This window comes from Coenobita brevimanus, chromosome 17 (assembly GCF_032717465.1).
Source record: "Coenobita brevimanus isolate Jiangsu-jjx chromosome 17, ASM3271746v2, whole genome shotgun sequence".
NCBI lineage: Eukaryota > Metazoa > Arthropoda > Malacostraca > Decapoda > Coenobitidae > Coenobita > Coenobita brevimanus.
Genome location: NC_136970.1, coordinates 35,274,797 through 35,290,128, shown reverse-complemented (window position 1 = coordinate 35,290,128; position 15,332 = coordinate 35,274,797). Strand labels below are relative to the sequence as shown.

The 15,332-nt window shown below is 38.8% G+C and overlaps 1 non-coding gene across 1 annotated transcript; it reads left to right on the top strand.

Moving 5' to 3' along the window:
- The first annotated feature begins 14,733 nt into the window (after positions 1 to 14,733).
- Positions 14,734 to 14,850, top strand: LOC145391317 (5S ribosomal RNA). The gene has a single exon (XR_013895831.1). It is a non-coding gene; the product is annotated as a 5S ribosomal RNA (ribosomal RNA).
- Positions 14,851 to 15,332: the final 482 nt, after the last annotated feature.

Sequence of the window (15,332 nt, the reverse complement as noted above, 5' to 3'; positions counted from 1 at the left end):
TGGAGCTTCCAATGAGTAGTATAACACACGATAATATATTTAGAATGTTGTGGTAAACATGATTGATTTAATTTGATTGACTGAAATGTTAATTGTTGTGAAGGTGTACAGATTACATATGCAAAAAAGGAAGTAGTGGGTCTTTCCGCACGCAGCCTTCAGCAAAACAAAGTTATACAGAGTAATTGGCTACAAATTTGTGCATGGAGTATACAACAAAATGAGGTATTGCGTCTCACTACACACCCTTTCAGGAAATAGAGATGTAGTAACATACATTTATTAGACAGAGTATATAATATAAAGTGCAAAGGAATCCATCTGATATATTGTAGTGCCAACAGGTTAGGTTAGGATATAAATATAAGTGAAATATAAATATAATTGTAATTTCGAAAATAAGAACAATTTATTATGTGTCAATAATATAGTGTAAGTGTGATTTTTGTATTGCAGAGTTAAGGTAGGAGGTAAACATCTATGTATTAAGTAATTCGCATTAAGTATTGCATCAGCCGATCACAACCCCCCCTTACCCCCCCCTCAATGTAACACGTTGGTAACAGAGATTTAGCAAACATTTAAATTAGCCGAGAGTTCGTAGCCTTCCTATGGAGTAAATCTAGGGAATATCCTTCAGTCCTAACCCATCTTAACGATAGAACATTAATTGACAAGTATCAGAAGGGGAGAAGCAGTTCACAATATCCTATGGGATGTTAACTTTGAATTTCTGATCGTTGCGTACATACCCAAGCCAAGTTTTAACAGAAAGTAACGTCCAAACCCCATAACGATAACTTAGTAATAAGTGATGAGATTGTTATCAGTAGTGCTCAAATTTTAACCATCGTCGTACAGTCTTTGTGGAATACTATAAACTCTATAAATGACAATTACAAAGTAAATGACTCGTGACATGGTTGCTAAGGAATAACAGCAACCGGGGAGTTGACACCCTCAGATGTAATCAGACTAGTCCCCCTATCCTATATACTCCAAAGCACTCCTCATGCTTGTTATTCTGCAACCATCTCACGTCTCGCTCACAGGTCAGTGCTAAAAATCTTTATACAGTACAGTATATTCCCCTCCCCCCAATTTACATCCACATTAAGTCTGTTACAATGACCATTCTCATCAAGTTGTGAGTTGTGGAGAATAGACTGATTAACAGTTGTACTCAGTTGCAATATTCTTGATTGTGATTCTGCAACCATCTCATGTCTCGTTCACAGACCTCAGCACCGACCAAGTCATAGTCTGCCAGCCACGTCGTCACACGTACATGTCTCATTCCTCCCCCCCCCCCTCTTCATTGTTTTAGGCCAAATCTAGATTTAGTTTGGGATGTAATTGGACAAATGATCGAATTTCTTTCTCTATTTCATTGAGGTATCGGAGTGTAGTTGTTCATTAACATAGGCTGAGAAGTTCGTTCATTATAATTCAAGTGTGGAATAATGTAAACAGAGTGGATTTAACTGTTATAAACTTACCCCTTAGGTTACAGGAATTTGTAAGCATTAAGTCGGTTGTAACTTCTGAGTCTTCTTGTTAACTGAACTGGGTGATTAAAAACATGTCTCATTATTAGTAAGATAGTGGAGTTTCACATTGTTAGGTATCGACCCTCCCCGAGTCCACCAGTGACCAAGGAGGACGACCCCTGGTATAGCCAAACAGATTATTCAATGTAAGTCATTATGAGAGGAATCAGTAATCAGGGAATTGAAAAAACTGAATTTGAATATTTGGGGTATAATTGAAAGGAATGCAACATCTTATCTCGGGTTTTTCCAACTACCTTCTCTAATAAGTATAAAGTCGGCAGCCCGCAAGGTGTACTAGGGAATAAATGGATTCGTAAATCCGAGCCAATCTGAACATACGCAGATACGCTACCCTCTTAAGTGGAATTCGAGCCTAACTGGTAGGCCACGTTCCGACTAACTAGTTTGTACCTATCACAGAGTAGGGAATTAAATCACTCCAGTTAGTCTTGGATTTCACACTCAAAAATAAACTCGGTATCCTAATGGCAGCCACGTTGGTAATTTAAAAAAGGGTATTTCAAGGTCATTACATTGGTGGCTTAGCCATAAAGAAGATCACGCTACCTCCATTCCCCATAACTTTTAATAAATTCTGATCGTTGCATTGCTAACTAAAATTGTTTCAGAACTTCGCCTGTCACAAAATTCCCATCATTACACTGGTTCTATTAGCAGTTTCACCTAAAATTCTGAGCATTACAATATTATTTGTACGGGGAAAAAATTTGCGCTAGAGTGGTATACGGTAGATCGTAGCGGCACTTGTCACGCCTGGGAAGAGAACAACACACCGCCTTATCACCAGGTCTTGAGGGGTCATTGAGTGATGGCAAAAACACCAACATATTCACCTCCAACTCTCTCTCTCTCTCTCTCTCTCTCTCTCTCTCTCTCTCAATTTTTAAATGCCCTTCATTGGTTCTCTATAGTGCTTACTCTTGCAATGGCTTGAGTAGTATATGTATATTTGTTGGCGACTACGGCAAACCTACACAAAGCGCAGTCTGTGGCGTAAATAACATACACATGGAAATGTGTACGGTGCTGACAAGTGTAATTAAGGTGGCATTTGCCGATAAATATAAGTAACAGAAGAGTAAAAAATAACTAGCTCTATGTATACCTACGTGTATATACGTAATGAATGTAATGCTTTCTAGAACCTTGGTGGAAATTCAGAATATTCACGAAGAACAGAAATTAACATATTGATTGGCCTCGAGATTTGTTGTCAGCAAACTAAGTTGATGATTCCTGTATTCCGCGATTGGAGAACAATCCATAATAAAGTGGCAAACATAAGGTTTGGTTTAAGCATAAGAAAGTACTTACCGATTCACTTCTTCTGTTCCCAAGTTGATTTTTGTACTTTTATTATAATTCTTGTGGTGGTGGTGGCAAATGATTGTTCTCTGCTGATTTTCTTCTTCTTTTTCTTTAGGTTAATGTCCATTCCGATTCACTTGTGTTTGTTTCTCAAGCGTAATGATTGACCTTAGAAAAAACTACCAGTATTCAAATTAACCCAAATTTGTTATTAGAGCTCAATAAGCCTAACCTATTCATAGCCTTGCCCTACCTAACCTAGGCAAACTCATCTTAACAAAACAGTATATCCTAACCGGCCCCTAAACAACCTTTCCTAGCCTAACCAATCTAACCAAACATAACCTGACCTAACCCGATCTAACCGAACCCAACCAAAGGTAACTCAGCCAAGCATGCCGAAACGGAAAACCAAGTTAATTTCGTTACTGCAGCGTAACTTACAAAAGTGTCCGCCATTATGCTCAAGAAACAAGACGCACCGGGAAAACAAAGCAGATAACACGATAGGCAAACAAAATCCTCACAAAACAATCGTTTACCACCATAAAATGTTTCGAAAAATGTGGAAAACAAACTGTAAACATATGAAGTAAAGTGATAAGTCTCTGCAGCTTGAACTAAACCGTTGTAAAGTGTTTTTTTTTTTTTTGGGCTCATCATGGTCCGACAGTTCTTCTTGTGAGTTCTATGACGTTTTCTCATCGAAATGGAGGGAGGGACTTGTCTAGTATTTTCCTTTGAAATGAGTTTTTAGGGGGGTTTATAATCGTCCTGAAAAATACCTGCCATGAATATGACGTGATCTAGATCTTGCAGGAGCTACTAAGTGATTTCCGACCATAATGCAGTCAACCTTTTTGGTCGTTATTTCCCTTTATGCTACTTCTTATCAAATCTTCCTTGAATGAGCCAATCATGTATTTGTGAAAAGCATGACTTAGCCTAATTAAGTTTTACCATTAGCCAATCAGCAATGACCCTGACCGCCGCCCAGTATAACAGGTCAGACGATGAGCATGTCCCAAGGGAGATGGAGGTCATTATATCACGCTCGCCACTCGCTTGGCTGAGTTTATCCCGCTCTTGGTTGTACCCAGCCATAGAACTATGAGTCAGTTCTGATGTTATTTTTCGTCTGTTCCTTATGTTCATGTAATCCATCAAAAATGCCAAGTAACTGTTCTGTATTTGGTTGTATTAACACCAAGACTGAGACGAAAGGCACCCATCTGCTTCATACACCTCTCTGAAAATAATTTCACAGATGATAATTATGAAATATCGATTACTTGGTACTAAACGACCTTGAAACCAACGAGCACTGAAGAAGGAAAAAATGCTCCCTGGAAGTTGCTCCTATTCTAGGCAAATTATTCAGACTGTGCATTCGTATTTTTTCATTCCCTTATGGAAATATGCCAATATCCTCCTAATACCGAAGAAAGGAGTTCTTCCGATCCCTCTGATTACAGGCCAGTAGCTATCAAATCTTCTCTTGGTAAAGTAATTCATAAACATATTGTTAAAAATCTAGAATTCAACTACTTCATTAGTGACAGTATGGTTTTTGCCACGAAAGATCCACTGTCAATATACTCTGTCTCCTGACTCAAGCCATCCATCAGCCAATTGATCAACACAGTGAAACCCATGCAGTAGCCCTTAATGTTTCTTATGCTTTTGACAGTGTGGCACCGTTCCCTGCTCTCCAAACTCCCTTCCTATGGCCTATTATCTTTTATCCTACTGATTTCCTCATATCTCAGTGACAGAAAGATAAGAGTAAATGCAAAGGATGAATATTCCAATTTCCAGTTGATTAACGCCGGCATGCCCCAAGGATCAGTCCCGGCTCCGACTCTATTCCTAATTCATATTGCTTTCTTATCGGTCACCCATAATTCCATTTACTTATACGCAGATGAGTCAACACCTCACATTTCCTTCAAATTAAACACCCATTCCCAAACTTTAATATCTCTAACTCGCAACCCATTACAGCAATTTTCATAAATCAAGACTTACCTAAGATCATTGAATGGGGACAAAGTAACACTGTCTAATTTAATGCTAGGAAAACCAAATATATACAGTTTACAGATAGACAGATACTGCCTGATTCCTAGATTGTCTTCAGTGCTACCAATTATTCTATCTCTGAAAATATTGAATTTTTTGTTCTTCCACATAACAGTACCCTCATCTGGACCTTTCGTATTAGATCACTTGCTAAAACCACTTCAAAGAAACTTGGATTATTGTATAGAAACTGCAACAACTTCATTGACGAGCAGTTGGCTATACACTCTCAGCTGGCATATTGCTCACCCTTGTGAGGTGGATGTGGATGTGGAGAGGTTGCACTAAAACAAGTGGACAAAATTCAGAACAAAGCTGTAGGAATTATTAATAATCCTGCAATTACAAATGAGCAACCTCTCCTTCAAGTAAGAAGGAATGTTGCCTCCCTTGCATTATTGTACAGATAAGTATATTGCAAATGCACAGATGAAGTTGCATCCATTGTTCACCTCTCTAGGCCATCCCCTGTACTACAAGGTTATCTGGTAGCGCTCATGACTTAACTGTCACACTGCCATATTGCAGAACTTCTCCCTATTAGAACTCTTTTATTCCCAGAATCGCACCTCTTTGGAACTCTCTTAACCAGAATAGTTTCCCCAAAAAATTCAACTTACAGCTGTTCAAGTCCAACTGTTACAGATTTTTTTTTATATATATATATATATATATATAGATATATATATATATATATATATATATATATATATATATATATATATATATATATATATATATATATATATATATATATATATATATATATATATACAGTATATATGGAGGACACCTGAAATCTGGTGTATGGATTATTTTTTTATTTAATCTTTTTTTCCTCCCTCTGTTTATCTTCCATTATATATATATATATATATATATATATATATATATATATATATATATATATATATATATATATATATATATATATATATAAACCCTCTTTGGTACAGTAGTAGAGTGTGCGTTTTCAAACATGGGAGAAGGAGGGGTCGCGCTCCCCCAGAGTAATAAACTTTGGGAGTGTTCTTCTGGCCACTTACTGCTTTGGCGGACTTAAGAGGTGCTGTGGTGAACCAGTGTCACGTACTATAAAGTAGGCTTGCATCCATTCGGCTTGAGCTGACCGATTACACTTGGTTCACAGACTACACACACATCCAAAGCCACTCCAACACTACAATCACACTTAAAAGCACTTCTCACCCTACATACAATCTCTACTAGACAGCCTAAGCCACTTCGTAGAGATACATAGGCTGTATCGTCCCCACTTCGGTCGGGATAGGCCGGTCGTGCAGTGAACACTCAAATGGCTGATGATGATAATATATATATATATATATATATATATATATATATATATATATATATATATATATATATATATATATATGTATATATATATATATATATATATATATATATATATGTATATATATATATATATATATATATATATATATATATATATATATATATATATATATATATAATTTGTTTCTTTAGAGAGAGAGAGAGAGAGAGAGGTCCAAGTAAATTGGCACTAGGTAAGCAACAAATGCTATCACTGAAAGACAAAATCGGTGAAATCATTAAATGCAGAGATAGGATGGTGAAATGGTGAAGGTGATTGAAGAATTTTACAAAGAACTGTATGCATCAAAAACATTAGCATCAATAGCTAATTTTTCAGCTGACAAGTCAAATACCTGAAGTAACACAGACGAAGTAAACATTCCTCGTAAAAGTATGAAGAGAGGAGAGGCCCCAGAAGAAGATGGAATAATAGCAGCTTTACTGTCGGATGCAGGAGTAGAAATACAAAACAGGTTCTCCCACTTATTTAGTTAGTGTATAAAAAAAATGATGCAGTGCAATAGTTATTTTGCCTTACAAGAAAGACAACCCAAAAGATCTTAGTATCTATAGACCTATTGGCTTACTACCAGTTATTTACAATCATATCACTAAAGTCCTTACGAACAGAATAACAACAAATTTAGATGAAAACCAACCTCATGAACAGGCAAGATATCGGAGCTGGTATTCATGTACTGATCATCTACACACAATGAATCAGGTAAGAAAACTGCAGAATATAAAAAAAAAACACTGTGTTTCAGTTTTGTTGATTGCATAAAGTCTTTCGATTCAGTACAGCATGTATCAATATTAAATTCATTGCAGGAACAAGGAGTAAATGAGAACATCGTATACCTGCTCGAAAACATTATGTAAAGAGAAAAATGCTATACTTAAATTACATAAAGACTAGCAAAAAATTCAGACTGACAAGGGCGTTCGTCAGAGAGATACTTCACCAAGATTACAGCATGCCTAGAAAGTATTTTCAGAAAGATAGACTGGGAGAACAGAGGAGCAAACATAGATGGAGACAATCTAATCCATTTAAGATTTGCAGATGACATTGTCCTAATCTCAGAAATATCAGATACATTTCAAAAAATGTTAAATGACCTAAACAGAGAAAGTCTCAATGTAGGGCTAAAGTTAAATCAGCATAAAACTACCGTTTAATCAAAATAGGCAACACCAAAGTGCGTCATCAGAATTTTCTATATATAACATTTTACTCTTGTCCTCTAGGCTCCTTCTCCCAATATATTTCTAAGAAAAACTCCTTCAGGTCACGGTAGTCTCTCTTTTTGTAGTTTCGATTCTTTTTGTAACTCATCACTGGTAACTATGTCATACGAAATCCAGAAATTGCAATTTAATATTGCATGGTAGCTTTTGCCGAATGGAGGGTGATACTGTACATTATATCGTCAATATCGTTTTCTTCCCTTGTAAATATAAAATACAGTACTGATGGATCATCAAGTTCTGTTTCTCTGGTGTTTTCCTTTACATGCTGTGTTAGGAAAAAACTCCTGCACAAGATCCAGGAGTTTTGATCCCAACAGGTTTCATGGCTTCATACAGCTAGAGTATTCCAATTTACTATATATTCGAACCGAAATCTCTTGCTTATATAATTCTTTTAGATTCCTCTTGCATTCTGTGTAGGAATGTTCTTAAACTCTGAGTTGTTCTTTCAGCCCAAGTGTTTGTTTTGGATGGCATGTATTAATTTGCCATAAGTACTTTCCCTTCAGATGTGTTAATCTCTAATGCAATCATTTCTGCTTGGGAGGGTATATCTATTTCTATTTCTTATTCTTGTAGATTTTTCTTTTTTCTCCTCCTTTTCTTACATTTCTGTCTCTTCTCCATATGTTGTTTTTCTCTAAGTTTAGGGTATCGTTTGATATCGTTCGGACTAATTTTGTTTCAGCTAGGCAAATAATATGTGGTTCCTTTTCTTTGGAATATTCTTTCATCTCTAATGACTTAGACACCATTCCCTCAACATTTGAGTACATCAACTTAATCATCTTGTTTACATACTTGCCATAGCTTGAGTCTACTACCTTCCTTCTTTTTATTCCCCGTTGGTTGTGTACCACTTTCTTACCTGTAATCCAATTACTTTGTAAAAAAAAATAAAAAATCACTCTTCCTCTGATCTTTCCTCGTTCTTTGTTTTTGCTTCCTCCCTCTTCCCCTTTAGTATTCCTAATTCCACCCTAGTTAGGCGTTTTTTTTTTTATCCATACTTTTTTTTTTTTAATCCTTTTTCTCCACGAGTTTGTTTGCATTTTTCAATACTTCCTCCATAGTGTTCACACTCTGGAAGGTTACTTTTAGGGGCCTTGACTTATTTTTCTCATATTTCTCTAGCCTTTTGTGTTCCTCAATGTTTTTTTCCAGATTTCCTCTAATACTTCCTTCATTATGTTCATTATATTTGCCATCTCCTTTTTGTCTCTCAAAATTTAATTTCTTATTTCTTTTTCATCTATACCATTGATTACTACAGATTTGTTGAAATCTGCCAAAACTTTGACCAGTTTGGGGTTATTTTTAATTATTTCTTTCATTTCCTTTCTAATGTTCTTTTTGTTTTCCTCCGACTTTTGTTTCTGTCTTTCCTTACTTTCACTATTTCAGCATATGTAGTTTCTGCATTATCCTTATAACTTTGCATCACTTCATTCACCAGGGTTATCTTCTCTTCAGTATCACTACTTTGGTCTATCAGACTATTTGCATGCCTAATTGTCTCTAAATCACTTTTGAACTCCCCCAAAATACTCTCATGGTTGACAACTGTACTTGTCATTTCACTAAACTTCCTCCTAAGTGAACCTACCTCGACTGACGGCACATCTGTTGCTGTGTCTTTTTTGTTTAATTCCTTCACTAATTTTTCATTTTATTTCTTTTCCATGTGTAACTGCTTCTTAATTTCATCAATTTCACTTTGAAATGTTTTCTCCAGTTTGTTCACTTTTCTCCTAATTTATTATATTTTTCCATTTCAACCAGTTCTGGGTAGAAATCATCCTGTTTTCTAGCTTTATCCCTTTTCTTAAATCCTTCCATATTCACTTTGCTAAAGATGGTGCTCATCTTGTGGTAATTTCACTTAGAAAGGTATGTTATACTTACAAGATTGCATCTCCTTGCTACCCGCCGACAGATGACACCCAGCTGTTGATGCGTTGTGAGTGGATTCTTTCACGACTTGGATGTATTCTGTTAAATGGACAACAGTTGTTGATGATGATGATTATTACTATTATGTTCAGTCGTGAAAAGCAGGATGGCATGCTTTTCAGCAACTTGCCCTCTACCGTTACACGAGAGACAGCCTGTGTGTGTGTGTGTGTGTGTGTGTGTGTGTGTGTCCGACTCTGGGTATAGGCTTCACAGCCTGCTCTCAAGGCCCAGTAGTCCTCCTACTTATCATACACCTCTACATGTCACCACTTCGGCGCTAACACCCACCTTCCATATTGAATACATGCTAGGGCTGTCTCATACAGGACTGGTGTATTGGTATTAGCAGGGTATTTTTACATGTTGGCGGGTCTTCTGGTAGATCAATAAAGTCTGATTTCTAAGAAATTCAAATCCTTATACTGTTCCCTGCCCCAGCCGCCATTTTAACCTGGGTCCAGTAGGACTGCAGGCCACCTCTCTACCGCTTGAGCCACCGTGTGTGTGTGTGTGTGTGTGTGTGTGTGTGTGTGTGTGTGTGTGTGTGTGTGTGTGTGTGTGTGTGTGTGTGTGTGTGTGTGTGCGTGCGCGTTAGCACCTCACGCTGTTTGATGGATATGAATGAAACGTGCCAGCTGAGTTTGTCTGGTTGTTCAAAAAGTCATCCACTATAAACGATTTTCCAACCCTGATTTTTAATAGGGATCAGAACCCCCTCCCCCCCAAAAAAAAAAAAAATCACAGAAATAGTAAAAGGAGGGCATATGTGGATTCCATATCAGAGTACATGTTGTACAATGGGCTCTCATCTGTAATACGATATCTGGGGAGTGTAACCCCCACTGATTATAGGGGGGGCAGCCCCCCTTCCCAAAAATAAAACACATCAGAAATACGGGAAAGTGGGGAGATGGATTTCAGGGGAAAGTCTCAGGTCAGTTCTTGTGCTTCTTTGGTAATGTTTTCCCCTGTATTAAATTTTCCAGTCTTTTTATGGGGGCCAAACCCTCTCCAAAACTTATAAAGGTTACAAAATTGGGTTACGAGGGCAGATATCTCGTTGATAAATTTAGTATAATTATGTTTTTGAATGAACTCTTATCTACTAAGTACTACTATACTACTACTACTACTACTACAACTACTACTACTACTGCTGCTGCTGCTGCTGCTACTACATGCCACCACTGCGATCATGTGCTTTTAACACTGGTTTTCAAGCTTCTTTATAAGGCAATAATACTACTTATTCTTTCCAATCGGAATGCATATCGCACAACTGCATATTATGTAGTTTCCATGTTTTAATGCACAGGAAGTAACTGCACACCTACTCTATTATACAGTAATTAGTAGCAGCAGCCGCAGCAGAGGTCGCAGCAGCAGCAGCAGCAGTAGTGGTAGTAGTAGTAGTAGTAGTAATAGTAGTAGTAGTAGCAGCAGCAACCGTAGTAGTAGTAGTAGTAGTAGTACTAGTAGCAGTAGTAATAGTAGTAGCAGTAGTAGTGGTAATAGTAGTAGTACAGTATCATCAGTATTTGTCCAGCCATTCACTCATCATCCAAGCTTTTACTTCCCTATCAGGAGCGACAGGGCCCGGGGCTAGGCTGCTCTTTTCTGACATTCAACGCAAGGGTGACTGAGTGAGGTTGCGTGAGGAATAAACCCAAACCATCCTTCCAATATAAACCGTTGCGGACCCCATCCGGTTTGACCAGCTTAACCCATCACACCTTGAGCACCTAAACCCATTACACCTTGAGTGCCTTAACCCATTACACCTTGAGCACCTAAACCCATTACATCCTGAGCACCTAAACCCATTACACCTTGAGTACCTTAACCCATTACACCTTGAGTACCTTAACCCATTACACCTTGAGCACCTAAACCCATTACACCTTGAGCACCTAAACCCATTACACCTTGAGTACCTTAACCCATTACACCTTGAGTACCTTAACCCATTACACCTTGAGCACCTAAACCCATTACACCTTGAGCACCTAAACCCATTACACCTTGAGCACCTAAACCCATTACACCTTGAGCACCTAAACCCATTACACCTTGAGTACCTTAACCCATTACACCTTGAGTACCTTAACCCATTACATCTTGAGCACCTAAACCCAAAACCTTGAGCACCTAAACCCATTACACCTTGAGCACCTAAACCCATTACACCTTGAGCACCTTAACCCATTACACCTTGAGCACCTTAACCCATTACACCTTGAGTACCTTAACCCATTACACCTTGAGCACCTAAACCCATTACACCTTGAGCACCTAAACCCATTACACCTTGAGCACCTAAACCCATTACACCTTGAGCACCTACACCTTGAGCATTACCTTACACCTTGAGCACCCTTAACCCATTACCCTTTGAGCACCTAAACTTACACCTTGAGCAACTTAACCCATTACACCTTGAGCACCTTAACCCATTACACCTTGAGTACCTTAACCCATTACACCTTGAGCACCTAAACCCATTACACCTTGAGCACCTAAACCCATTACACCTTGAGTACCTTAACCCATTACACCTTGAGTACCTTAACCCATTACATCTTGAGCACCTAAACCCAAAACCTTGAGCACCTAAACCCATTACACCTTGAGCACCTAAACCCATTACACCTTGAGCACCTTAACCCATTACACCTTGAGCACCTTAACCCATTACACCTTGAGTACCTTAACCCATTACACCTTGAGCACCTAAACCCATTACACCTTGAGCACCTAAACCCATTACACCTTGAGCACCTTAACCCATTACACCTTGAGCACCTTAACCCATTACACCTTGAGCATCTAAACCCATTACACCTTGAGCGCCTAAACCCATTACACCTTGAGCATCTAAACCCATTACACCTTGAGCACCTAAACCCAGGCGTCATTAACTCACATACTATATTTCTAGCCACGTGTCGGTCTGGTTGTCTGTCTGTGAAGTGTAGCCAAAACTGGAAAAAGGATATCAATGAAACATTGGGTCACAGATGGGCCCTCTTCAAATTCATTTCGATTACGATTTTCCAAAGGGGTGTTTTTGCTTTACATTTCTCGAAACGCGTCAGTTTTGTCTAGTGTCGAGGCAAATATTTGTCTGTTTCCATCAGCTGGAATTACCCTCATTAATTTAGCGCAATATCGCAAACATGCAAATTTCCCTCAACAAAATGTGTATCACTGGCATCGATATACAAATCTGCATGCAGTGGTGCAAAAACTATTGCAAGCAGATACTTAGTTCTGGGGCCAGTTGTCTGTAACTGAAACAACTCCTGGGAGGCGCGGGGAAACACGAGTCGCTTAATATTGGTCATTTTCAGCTCACAGTTACAACACTTGAAAAATAAATAAAGTCAAGCTGTGTACATGTGTGTCTGCCTGTGTGTTTGCTAATTTCTTTCACGAGAATGGTAATATATATTGACCCAATACTTTTTGCATTAAGTCTGGGTAAGTTCAGGGAGTGTCAGAAATATACCAGACAAAAATATTGGCCACTGAGTGCAGCACGATGACGCGAAATTGTCGATAATAGCGACACGCGAAAAAGTGCGAAAATAATTTTTCCGACTTTTTGGTCAGAATTGATCATTATGGCCTCAATAACGGTACTGAAATAAAGATACTGATATTTTTGGACATTCTGTGATAGAAAGGCTATTAGTTAGTCCCACATGTTTTTGTGGGCAAGCACTTGTATCAATATTTATCTATCTATCCAATGTATTACCACTATGCCAGGAATCGAACCCGGGACTCTCAGGTGAGAACCAGGCAGTATTCACTATGCCACGACCAGGTAAAAGTTATCTATTCTGACTTGCCATAAGTGCTTGGGATAGAGTAAAAGCACCAACTTGCTCGAGTGCCAGGAGGTTATCTCATCCTCTTCAGGCCCACAGTGGGGGCGGAGGGACATTGGGGGAGGTGGTGGCTCAGTCGGTAGAGAGGTGGTGTGCAGTCCTACCGGCCCCAGGTTAAAATCCCCCCTAGGGCAGGGAACTGTTTAAGGATTTGAATTTAATATAAAGCAGACTTTACTGATCTACCAGAAGACCCGCCGACATGTTGTACAAATACCCCCGTTACTACCAATTCACCAGTCCTTTATGAGACAGCCCTAGCATGTATTCAATATGGACTGTGGGTGTTAGCGCCGAAGTGGTGATATGTAGAGGTGTATGGTATGTAGGAGGACTACTGGGCCTTGGAAGCAGGCTGTAAAGCCTATGCCCGGAGTCGGACACATTAAAAAAAATAATAATAATAAAAAAAAAAGATGATGACAATGTGAGATGTTTTTCCTGGTCGTGGCCTAGTGGATTGCTGCCTGGCTCTACCCTGAGAGTCCCGGATTCGATTCCCTGCTTAGTGGTAATATGTTAGATGATTTTTCCTGTGTTAAGTACATGTTTCTCTCTCTATCTGTCTTTTCCCAAATGCCTTAATCCCGTAAGGGGTGACCACAAACAAATTGCCTCTATGTTGCCCTGTCCCCCGCCATTTCATACCCTGCTCCCAGCTCACACCCCCTTCTCTCATATACCTCTCCACTGCATCCCTCCATCTCATCCTTGGCCTTCCCTTCCCTTTCCCCCCTCCACCTCACTCACATACATTCTCCTTGTCAGTCTCTTGCTGTCCATCCTCTCTACATGGCCAAACCACCTAACGCTTCCTATCACATCCACATCCACACCACAACGCTCCTTCGCTTCCTCATATGCCATTCTGTCTCTCCATGCGACTCCATATGCTAAATATATGAGTATATAAATGTATATATGAATACAAACTGGCACCCGTGGCGTCGGAGCTATGTTGGGCAGTTGGTTTGTGTAATCAAATTTCTCATACAGGCAACTATTCTGTTGATTTGCGATGATTGAAAGCTAACCTGCGTTGTGGAAACGTCAGTTCACATCTATCTTTTCTGTTCAGTCGATGCCAGGCTGCAAACGACTGAGATTCAAGAGCGAAACCTGAGAGCCCTCTGCAGGATCAAGTGCACAGCGCACTCATGGGGCTGCAAAGAACATTATTATTATTATTATTATTATTATTATTATTATTATTATTATTATTATTATTATTATTATTATTATTATTATTATTATTATTATTATTATTATTATTATTATTATTATTATTATTATTATTATTATGTGCCAACGGCCATACCACGTTGAGTACACCTTCCCGTCCGATCAGCGAAGTTAAGCAACGTTGGGTCTGGTTAGTACGTGGATGGGTGACCGCCTGGGAACACCAGATGCTGTTGGCATAACGTTCTCCTTACGTGTCAAGTGGGGTTGGTGGAGGATTAGTGCCTCTCCCTGTAAAAACAATTAACTCTAAGCCCTTGGCCACCCTGTTTGGGATACATGGCGTCTGGCAATGAATGAATGAATTATTATTATTATTATTATTATTATTGGGGACTCCACATTCTGTGTAGTTCTTACTGATTTTGTAAATAATATTTCTTTTGGGGGTGTAGGGAGGGGAAAGATTTAGAAGGCTGGCATTCCAAAACCTTTCGAGATAGAGACTTGAAATTTTCAGGAGTGATGCATCTTGACTGCAGGGCTCTTTTGGCCCTCTTTTTTTTTTTTTTGCAAGCACTAGCGCCGCACAAGCACCCTCTCCGTTATTTTTTTTCATTTTTGCTCTCCTGCGCAGCAAAAACTACCGAATCAATTGCCTTGCAAGTGACCCAGTATGTTGTCGTCAACCTATCCTGGTGCATCTGGGTATTGTTATTGA